Below are 11,657 nucleotides of genomic sequence, written 5' to 3' on the forward strand. Positions count from 1 at the left end.
CAGAACCTTAGAACTTAAATGTAACTGTTTGATATTTTGTCTTTAAAGCCATTTGAGAAGAGACAACACTACTGTGCATGATGAGCATATTTGATTGTGTTTAGTCTGCATGAACATTTCTTTCAAAAATGAAATTAAATTAGTGGTTTTAATGTATCATGTATTTATAAATGAGAAATTCTTGCTCCTAAATAACAATGATTTTTAAATCAAACATGACCTTAACATTTTTGAAACTACTGGGTTTTTTTCTTCTTACCTACCAACAGAATAAAATTCCTATATTAGTGAAATATTGTGAAATACCTCACAGCTGTTGGAGTTGGCTTCGGCTATTGGTTTTGAACATGGAGAAGAATAATGAAAGGGGTGACATCAATCAAGATACGATGTACATGATTTCTTGAATGGTAACTCCTTTGTACAACTACTTAAAGATAATTAAAACATAATTTTTCATAACAAAATTAGTTTGATTTTCGTTGATATGATTGTTAGGTACTTTAATTTCTCTTTCTCTTGCATTTTGCTCCCAATGATTTAAAAAAAATCACATTATTCTTTAATTCATCCAAAGAACATTCTTGAAGATTAGTTATGGTTAGGTAGAATAATATAGTGATAGCAGAAAATAGCCTCTAATTCAGACTTCTTTGCGGTTGGTTGGTGCAAGTTGATTACAGTGAACTGAAAGCTGTTCTTTTTTCTTGTATGATTCATCCTTAGATGAGCAAAATAGGGGCTGGGAAGGTGGCTCAGTGGTAGTGCTTGCCTTACATTCACGAGGCCCTGGGTCCAATTCCTCAGCACCACAGAAACAGAAAAAACTGGAAGTGGCACTGTGGCACAAGTGGTAGAGCACTAGCCTTGAGCTGAAGGGCTGAGGGAGCGCCCAAGCCCAGAGTTTAGGCCCCACAACCGAAAAAAAAAAAAAGCAAAATAACAAGTAAAATATCAAATATAAAGAATTGAAAAGTGAATAAAGTTTTGGACCACTCCCGACCCCCCCCTCCCCCGCCAAAATCAGATAAATGGAAGTTTTATTTAAAATCTGATATTTTTGGGGAGGGTTTTATTTTATTTTTTATTAGCTGTAAGTAGTTGTTCAAAGGAGTTGCCATCTAATGAAGCAGTTTACGAAGATATCTTGATCAGTGTCTCCCCTTTCAACATTCTCCCCCATGCCTCCCTTAGCCACCCTTTCCCTCACTCTTCTTAATTTTGTAGGATATATATTGGATTCTTGACTGCATTTTCCCCCTCTTCTTTTTGTCTAACCTTTTCCCCTTGGCCCCACCCCACTGGCCCTTTCAAGTACTTACTACCTGGTGCTTTATTTCCCTGGACTTTGATTTTACCTTTCTAAGGAATTACACTGGTGGAAGCAAGGACAGTAGGATTGTGAGCTCAACCCAGCCTGGACTTTATGATAAAAGGAATATAACAACAAGTAACAGCGGAACTCAGAGGATCCACAGGGACTATTAAAAAAAAAACTATAGTCCAGTAAAGTGGGAAAATTCAGAAAAAGTGGACAATTTTCTAGAAGTACATGGCCTACTAAAATTCAACCAAGAAGATAATATATCTAAAAAAGATCTGTAACAAGCAATGGAATTGAAATAGTAATCAGGAATCTCTCAACAAAGAAAAGTCCAAGACTGGATGGATATCACTATTGAATTCTACCAATAGACCCTAATGCTTTTCCAATTATTCTATAATTAAAAAAAAGAAATTCATTCTGCAAAGCAAGTATTACTTTGATGTCAAACCAGATAAGGGCAAAAAGAAGAAGAAAATGAAAAAAAGAAAATTACAGATGAATTTCTCTGATGATATAGATGTAAAATTCCCAGCAAAATGCCCACAAACAGAATTTATCCACACAGTAAAAAGATGAAGCACCAGGACCAGTTTGTTTTCATTCTATGGAAATACAGCTTAACTTACACAATCAATAAGGAACACAAGGAACAGGAAGAAGAGGAGAAGAAAGAAGGAGGCGAGGAGGAGAAAACTTTGAGATGGAGAAAAAGAAAAGCTGAGTTAGTGCCAGAGGGCCCATTTATGATTTATGATTTTGTTTGTTTGTCCCCACCTAGAAAGCCCGGGTTGCATTCCCAATTATTTCACTGGCTCTGACGCCAAAGCTTCTTCCCAGACTTAGAGTGGGGCACCATGGTCTATGCTAATGTGCTGCCAGCATCATGCCCAATTCCCCAGGCCACCCATGCAGAAGAATCAGTTCAAATAGCTCAATAGCTACATATAGATGCCATATAAGATGATGCTAAGCAAAATGAACTCCAAGACATGGACACAAGAAGTTTTTCTTTGTTGTGTTGTTTTTTAATGTACTATGTGATTTTTTGTTTCTTTTGTATGTTCTTCCCCCTATGGCATATCCTCTGTTGTCACTGTATTTGATTTTGGTACCCTGGTATTGTATATATGGTTATTTGAATTAGAGAAGGGAAAGGGAACAACAGAATGGTGAGACAAAGGACAAGGGGCGGGGATCCAATGCAACAACGATATACACAAGACAATATGTTGGAAATGATCTGTACAACTTGGGGGGAGGGATTGGGGGAGGAGGGAGAGTGGGAGAAAAATAAGGGAAGGGGTAATGAGTTTGACAAGAGATGTTCTTATTACCTTACTTATGTAACTGTAACCCCTCAGTATATCACCTTGACAATAAAAAAAAGCAATTAATTTTTAAAAAGTGTCCAAAATAAAGGAAGAAGAAATGATGACACTGAGTTTTTCCCAGTCTCTTCCCCTAGGCAAGTAAGATAAATATCTATGCCAGATTTAGAAAGTTCTATCCATAAATAATAATCTCATGCTGGGGATTTCATTTTTATCATATATGTCTATATATAGATATATAGAGAGAGAGTCAGCAATGCTAACTTTTATTCAAGACATCTTTGGGTTTGTGTCTACCCAAAAGCCAGGATGAAAGTAAACACATATGTCAGTACTTGGATACACAAAGCCAGTTTGAGTTTAGTGTTTTTCAGACTTTTTAGTAAAACATACTTGGTTTTAAATGAGTAGAGAGGTGTATTTCCCGGTTTTCCAACTATGCAATGAATATTTGTCTCACAAACATCTGTCCCCCTTTCCCCGTTCCACATGGATGGTTCCTAATTTCTCTAGCTTTATCTTTACCCTGAGCGAAGGCCTCCTATTCAACCTCCTGCTGGTACTTTCTACACTCTGCTTCCCAAACCAGCTCTGATCTTGTAGGGGCAGCACTTAACCCCTTTCCTTGGCTCTCCACTGCATATACCCCCCCACCCCAACCCCCACCCCACCCCAAGCCACTCACATTCCCTAAGAGCTAAATCCCAGCCCACACACTTCCACTCCTTTTCCTGCTTTAGTTTTCTCTATCGCAGCCATCACTTTCTGACAGACTGCACATTCCATTTGTTGTTGTACTTGTTTGTTTGTTTTTCAATCCCGAACTTGAATGTAAGTTTCATTAGGGCAAAGATTTTGTACTTTTTCTTTAAAGAGTATTCAGCACACAGAGGGATCTCAACAAGTATCAGTTGAGTAAGTGGATGAATTAATTCAGGAGTAAATTAATCATGTGCAAAAGCCAACCACACTAGTGATGGTACGACAGAATTCTACCCTGTTTTCCAGCTGCTTTCCCCTTCGTTTGTGCACATTTCTCTAGTACTTTAGTCAGACTGACTTCTTTAAAGTTTCCCAGGCTCATTTCTGTCCCACAACCTAGCACCTGCTGTCCCTTCTGCTGAAAGAGTTTCTCCTTCCCTCTCCTTTTGCCTAGGTAACTGACACTCATCCTTTAGTGGCTTTAACGTGATTTCAGAATAACCTTCCCTGAATCCACTCAGGTGAGGTACAGATGAGATCCACTGGAAGCCATGCTTCTATGGCTCTCTGCCTTCTAAAGACTGCTTATGTCAGCATCTTCTCTCCTTACCCTGTAAAATAGCAATCCATTGGGTACAATGCAACTCAGTCTTTCACCATAGTGATACCCATAAGTCCTATTGAATGGAGCAGGAAGAGTTAATAGACTTGTTTAGACCACAAGGCATAAAATTTGAAAAACGAACAGGAGGTTGCAGGGTGCTGGTGGCTTATGCCTGTAATCCTAGCTACAAAGGAGGCTGAGATCTGAGAATCACAGTTCAAAGCTGCCAGCCCTGTCAGAAAACTTTGAGACTCTAATCTCCAATAAACTACTTAGAAGAAGCCTCAAGTGGTATAGATTAAGGCTTAAGCACAAGAGGCTCAGAGACAGTGCCCAGGCCCTGACTTCAAGCCCTGAGACAAAAAAAAAAAAAAAGAATAGGAGGCTTCAGGGGCATAAATTACGGCTGAATTTAAAGAAGAACTTCCCATAAATCAAAGCTGAACTAAGAGGGGTTGCCTGGTTAGGATGGTTTTGGAACATAAAGAAAAAGGACAGCTGTGGTAGAAGGAAGATTGATCAGATCCAAGTATCAGAAGAGACTTTCAACTATACCATGGGTTTCCATCCTGTGTCTGAGGATTTGAGGAGAGCCATGAAATCAGTGTCAAGATGTTCTGGGCTCTAGACTTTTTTCTTCCTTTGGCTTTGGAAAATAGAATATAAGTTTCTATTTTCATGGGCTCAAAATAGAACATATAATATACCTTGTATCTGTCAAGATTTTCCACTAGTGGATGAACTCTGTAAGCTAGAAAGAATATTAGCTTCTTGTTTTTGTTTGATGAAGCGGAAAGTGACTCTGAAGAGATAAAAGTGAGGGAAAACATTGGAAAAGGTTTGCTTTTTTGAAATATAGCTTTAATAGTAACCATGCTCTTGGTACCACCTCAGATGCCTTTCAGAGACAAAATATAATCACAGTGCACAGTCACTAGGAAGTATTTTTCTAAACAAGATGTTGAGCATCTAATCATACTTATAAGGAAATGAAAAACTAACTTTGGATGACTAGACCCATGGTCATTTATCCAGATCTGGCCATAAGGTTAGCAACTTTTTTTAAAGAATAAGTAAACATTCCTATGTGAAAAATAAGAAGATGGTAATGTTGATGGATATTCTCTTTAAACTAGTATTCTGCAACTATAATATTGACCATAGTAGACTGCTAGGTACCAGGTTTGAAACTTACTTTCAAATAAATAATTGCAAACATTAAACTAACAGGAAAGTTTCTGAAGATGATATAAAATTTTCTCATTTAATAGATAGCTCTAAATCCTCTGAACATTGCCACATTATAACCCTTGAAACATAAATGTCTAGAAAGTGTTCTTTTATAGTAACTCACAAGTTAATAAACAGTAATAATGGTAGATGGAAAAGCCAATGAGCTGTAATTGAATCTTTTCCTAAGTGACAAACTCTAAACAGAACACAACTGAATCTGATTACATTTTAGTGTTGTTGATGAAACATTACCTTCATCAGCTTAACCTTCATCATGAAATAATCTTAGGTTCTGAAAATAATCGTTAAAAATTCCTAAATACGCCAAGCACTAGTGGCCCACACCTGTAATCCTAGCTACTCAGGAGGCTGAGATCTGAGGATCACGATTCAAAGCCAGCCCAGGCAGGAAAGTTCATGAGACTCTTATCTCCAATAAACTACCAGAAAACCAGAAATGGCACTGTGGCTCAAGCAGTAGTGTGCTCGCCTTGAGCTGAAGAGCTGAGGGACAGTGCCCAGGCCCAGAGTTCAAGCCCCACGACCAACAACAACAAAAAAATCCTAAATGCAACAATATCCAAGGTATTTCATTAACTTTTGAGACTCATTGGTATTATCCCCACAAACCTCATATCATGCTAGGAGATAACAACCTGCCAGAATTAACAAAAATAAGTAATCTTATTTATTAAAAAAACAGAAAATCATGGGAATACACACTAGGAAATTTTTTCCATAATTTCGAATAGCCTTCATATAATATTCCCATGTTCTGGCTCTGGAGTCCTTCAATTTCAGAATTATAATGCTAGAGTGACTCCTACCGTCCTGCCGGCTACATATGCCCAGCTCAGAAAGAGTTTAATGCCCAGGCTGCCAAAATCTTCATGGTAGACAATAATTCCAGACAATTCTTCAGAAAGCATTTTTCCAGAGAGCCTAACAAGTGGCGAAGTGGACTAAAGTAGATTTTGATTCCTTTCCTTTCTCAGCTGACCCCTGTTTCTAGAGAGCAGAGAAAAGCAAGGAGTCCATATTCAAGAGTTGACTATCATTTCTGCAACCTCTTATACCTCTTGAGAGGATATTTTAAGGAATACTTGATATTGCTTATGAAAACAGCAGATATTACAGCTTCCTATGGGGAAAATGAAAGATGCATATAGATAGATAGATAGATAGATAGATAGATAGATAGATAGATAGATAGATAGATAGATAGATAGATGTAAATATAGAGAAGAAACCAAGTAATACCATCTTTTAGGTTCAATTGAATTAAATAAACAATGTAAAAAGGTAGACTTATAAACAATGTAAAACCAAATAATAGTGGTAGGTTGGGGTTCAATTTTCAAATGAAAATATAGGAAAAAAGAAAAAGAAAGGAAGAAGGAGAAGGAAGGAAGGAAGGAAGGAAGGAAGGAAGGAAGGAAGGAAGGAAGGAAGGAAGGAAGGAAGGAAGGCAGGAAGGAGGGGAGGGAGGGAGGAAGGGAAGGAGGGAGGGAGGGAGAGAGGGAGAGAGGGAGGAATTCTAAATACACTAGTAAATTCAGAAGGCTGGATTTGGGCTCAAAACACACATACAAAACTCAAGATGAAGACATAGTCCTGAAGGAAGCAACTGGGCTGAGCTGCCACTAGATGTTGTCACTAAGCCTAGCCACTGCTATTAAACCGTGCCTAAAAAACTACGAAAAGCAATCTCACAGTTCCTGCACTTGTACGCTTCTCCCTCCAGATTGATAGATTTACACATAGGCAAGGCACACACAAGGATGAAAAGAATTCCTTCAAGCCATGCCTTTCCCAGTAGTTCCTGTTACTCACCACGACTCTCAAAACAAGGAACTGCTCACACTTCAAATGCTCAACAGCAAAACCCAATACAGATAAACTAATTTTTGTTGTAAAAATAGGTTCCATTGACATTCTCATAGATGTACATATATGCACACACAAACGCACACATACACACATATATAGTGTACTTGGTTCATATTTATCCTCCCATTACTTTCTCTTGTTCCCTTCCACCCACCTTCTGGTACCGTTGTCTTCTGAAATGTCTTCCTTCTATCATCTTCTACTTTCATGTTTTTTTTTAAACCTAGATTCTACATATTAGAGGAAATGAAGGTTTTTTTTTTTTTTTAATCTGAGTCTAACTTATTTCATGTAACATGATGAAGTTCCAGTTCCATCTGTATTTCTGCAAACATTTCATTCTTCTTTATGCCTGAATGAAACTCCATTGTGTATATATACCACATTTTCTTATCTATTCATTTGTAGGTAGACATTTAGGTTGATGCTATAACAGCTATTATGAATAGTACCATAATAAACATGAATATACAGGTGTCTCTATTGTGCACTGACTTAGACTCCTTCACATATATATCAAGTAGTGACATAGCTGGATCATATGATAGTTTGGTTCTCAGTTATTTTAGGACCCTTTATACTTATTTCCATACTGGCTAGACTATACATTGACATTGACAGTGCTTAAGGCCATCTTTCCCTTAATCCAAACAAAAATTTGTTGTTTGTTTTCTTGATGATAGCTATTCTCATTGGGGTAAGACAGAATTACAACATTGTTTAGATTTTCATTTCTCAGGTAGCTAAAGATATTAAACATTTTTCACTGGTATTTCTTTTGAGAGCTATCTGTGCAATTCATCTTCCCATTCATTAACTGAATTATTTGCTGTTGGGCGCTATTTTTTTTTTTTTTTTTTTGCCGGTCATGGGGCCTTAACTTGGCCTGGGCACTGTCCCTCAGCTCTTCAGCTCAAGGCTAGCACTCTACCACTGGAGCCACAGCGCCACTTCTGGCTTTTTCTGCTTATGTGGTGCTAAGGAATTGAACCCAGGGCCTCCTCATGCATGCAAGACAAGCACTCTACCACCACTGAGCCACCTTCCCAGCCCTTGGGCGCTAATTTTTATGGATTCTTTATCTGTTCTGGATATTAATCCCATGTAAGATGAATAAAATGAGCCAATCCCATGACCTCATAGAGACACTGGTCTTTTCTGTTTATTTACAGCATAAGCCATCATGAACCATGATATCCCTTACACTGAGACTAAATAGTAAGAAAAAAATATAGCCTTCTGACAGATCATAAATAAGACTAAGAAGTCATGTGATCTAGTTCACCTCTTTATAGCTTCCCCTTAATACCACTTTGGGAAGAGAGACTTTTTCTCATGCACAGAGTCGGTTGGGCTTCATTATCACAAAATACAGTAGCTTTACACAACACTACTTTTCTCAAACATACGGGATACCAACATTGAAAGACACACTAAAATAAATCAAAGTGATTGGTGAGATAAAGAAATTTAGTCTGGGGAGTACCAAGTCTCCCAGTGATCCCCAACCACTTAAAGACATCTCAGTTTACCCCTGGCTCTCGAAAATCTATTTCCAGATTACAACATCAGATTGCTGTGTCTTGGAAATACACTATTTCTACTGAATTGTTCTTTCGGGAAATGCCATGAATCTGGTTAAAACTTATTAAATAAAAAAATGGTTCATAAGCATTCATTATTATGTTGATTGTATAGACAGATGTTTATAACATCACATGGCATCTTTTCAATTACAAACCACAGGAGAACTTTTATTTGGGCCTCAGAACCAATAAAAGCTGGACCCTTGAGCATATTTTTTTTTATTTTATGTCATAGGCAGAACACTGTCAACCTCAGAATAGCTCTTATTTCCCTGCTACGCTTGGTCTAGGTGGCTTATAATAAACTTAGAAAAATACCTATATCATGTTTACAATACTCCGAGCTAGGTATCTTCTGCACTAACCTTCTATATGGATTAACACCACTTTGTTCCCCAGCAATTTTCCATTGATTCTACCATGTTATAGTGTGCATATTTCTTCAATTTACTTTAGATCATTTTAGGAACAGAGTAGAAATGAAAGAAGGGGAGAGGAGGAATACAGGAGAGAAAAAAGACTTGCAGACTACTCTAAAATTCTAGACCTATTACATCACCTGTATTTGTTTGTCCAAGTCACACTTAGAAAGTGAGCTCTCCAAGGTGCGGCTATAACTGATTTTTATACACTCAAATGTATGGCTCAAAATAAGTGTATACATTATTATGAATAAAAGTGTCATAATGAGTCAACTTAATTTTACTGAGTTGTATACTTAAAAAGGCCAACAACATAATCACCAGGAAATAGATACTTGCAAGAAGCGGAGTGAGGCCAGTAGGAGAATGGTAGACGTATGAAGAGGGGAAAGGGAGGAAAATGCTGTTGAGAATTTTTTGTATATACCACAACATTAAGAAGAGGGAAGGTGTGGGCTGAAGTGTGGAGGTGAGGGTGTTGAGGGGGTGACACAGATCGAGGTGCACTGTGTTCATAGACTGCTTTGTTAAATAGCGCCTCCTTTGTACAACTACTTAAATAATAAAAAAATTTTAAAGGCCAAATGGTAAGCTTCGTGTTATATATTTTACAAAAAAAACTAAAGTTTTATACTAACACTAAAAACTTCTGTAGCTCTGAATAACCTTTCACTTGCTTAAAGGAAGAAATTCTTTATTTTATGACATATCTTCCACCTCTCCACAGTGTAGAATGATGAAATGCACACAACTGCTGCTTGAGATATTTCCCAAATTGAGTTTTCAGTCGATACAAGTCGACCTTACATGTAGGCAATTGCTCATGTGTGTGAATCAGGGCTGTAAAGTTGTGATTTCAAGTAAGTACTCCTATCATTTATAGCAATTGAATTCTACCATTCTTATGGGTTACAGCTTAAAGATAGATATCCTAAGTGAGGAATATTTGAATAATAATTATCTTTTAAAGCTATCTAGCTAAAAATTTGGCTAGAGAAGGAAAATCAGATCCATTTAGGTTGAGTTGGAATTCAACAGGAAAGAACATTTCAAACAGGGTACATTATGGGATGTAGCAACGGTATGAAGACTGGTAAGGGAGAGACTCCATAAATGGTATTGGAAAACCATGCACTTCCATGGCAAGGACACAATGTGACCCTGCAAGAAGACACTCCACAAAGTGGGGGAATGGTGCTGGAAGTCTAGAATGTGTTGTCACGAGGATACTTGAGACGTTTTCTACACAAAGTTAACTAAAGTTACATGAACACTGGCTCCTAGGATCCAGAGCCAAAGGGATCTGAAATCTCTCTGAATCCCACATGCTCATAACTGTGAGCACAGGGGAGGCAATTGGTGGCAAAACCCAGACCTCAGTCAGTGCCACTTTCACTGGACCCACTAAACTTCTTTAGAGTGTGTTAGAGAAGGTTTTTGTTCTCATACCTGTGCCTACTTATTTTAACAGTTGGAGCAACAATGATTTCTCAGAGTAATAGCGAGGTTAATGTGCAGCAGGTGGCAAAACTTGTGATGGATGAGGAGAATTTGAATTGCAAACTCCAGCCAATGGAAGCCCTACACGGACTCAAGAATGAGGTATGCTTTGCTTAGACCCAAAGAAACATAGGTTGCATGGCTTCCTACATTTGTCATTACTGGAATGTGCCTATAAATCTGAAAGTAAACACACAGGACATAATATAGTGCACTGGTCTCTAGGTATTCACACAGTGAGACCAAAAGAGGATATTCTTAGGAGAGGACTACAAAGGCTCAATGGCTATGTGCCTATGATCATAGAAAATGGTATTTATCTAAATAAACTCCAAGAAATGGAAACAAGAGGATTCTTTTCCCTTTGTTGCAGTTGATTTTGTACCTTTTGTCTTTGTAAGTTGATCTGTTTTGGAGAGGATAAGGAGCCCATACACAAAGGGTGAACAAACGCAGCAGTGATTCTCACTAGACACTATGTTGAAAATTAACTATACAATTTGTGTGGGGAGAGGGGGAATGGGAGGGAAAAAACTGGGAGAAAGTGAGGGAAGAAATATAGTCATTACCTGATTTACATAACTATAACCCCTCCTTACATCACCTTTACAATAGCCAATATAAAACAGAATGAGGTATAAAGTCATTCTCTTATGCAGGTGGATTATTTGTTTATGTGTTAGAAGATATTTGGCAGCCCTGGCTGCCAGAATTTTTGCAAAGGAAAAATTTCCAAGACTATTCACATTTGGGTATTAATTATTCTAACTCCACAGGCTAAAAATATAGACATAGTAGGAAGCCGGATGGAAGAAGAGGTAAGCGTATGCCTTGCTTGGCATGCTATATACTATCTATGTGCAGCTCCATCTCACAGAGAACAAAGCTGGTTCAAGTGATTTTACCAATCAGTTCTTTTGTCCAGTCCTACACCCATCCAGCCTTTCAATTTACCTTCCTTTGTACTTTCTTCTTTCCTGCCTCTATTCCTTTCATAGCCATCTGGTTCATTTTCACTGGGCAAGGCTACCTGTTCTTCTTTCCTCTTCTGTGCTCTGAGAA

This window comes from Dipodomys spectabilis, unplaced genomic scaffold, assembly GCF_019054845.1.
Source record: "Dipodomys spectabilis isolate Male_0828 unplaced genomic scaffold, ASM1905484v1 ptg000001l, whole genome shotgun sequence".
In the NCBI taxonomy this organism is placed as follows: Eukaryota; Metazoa; Chordata; class Mammalia; order Rodentia; family Heteromyidae; genus Dipodomys; species Dipodomys spectabilis.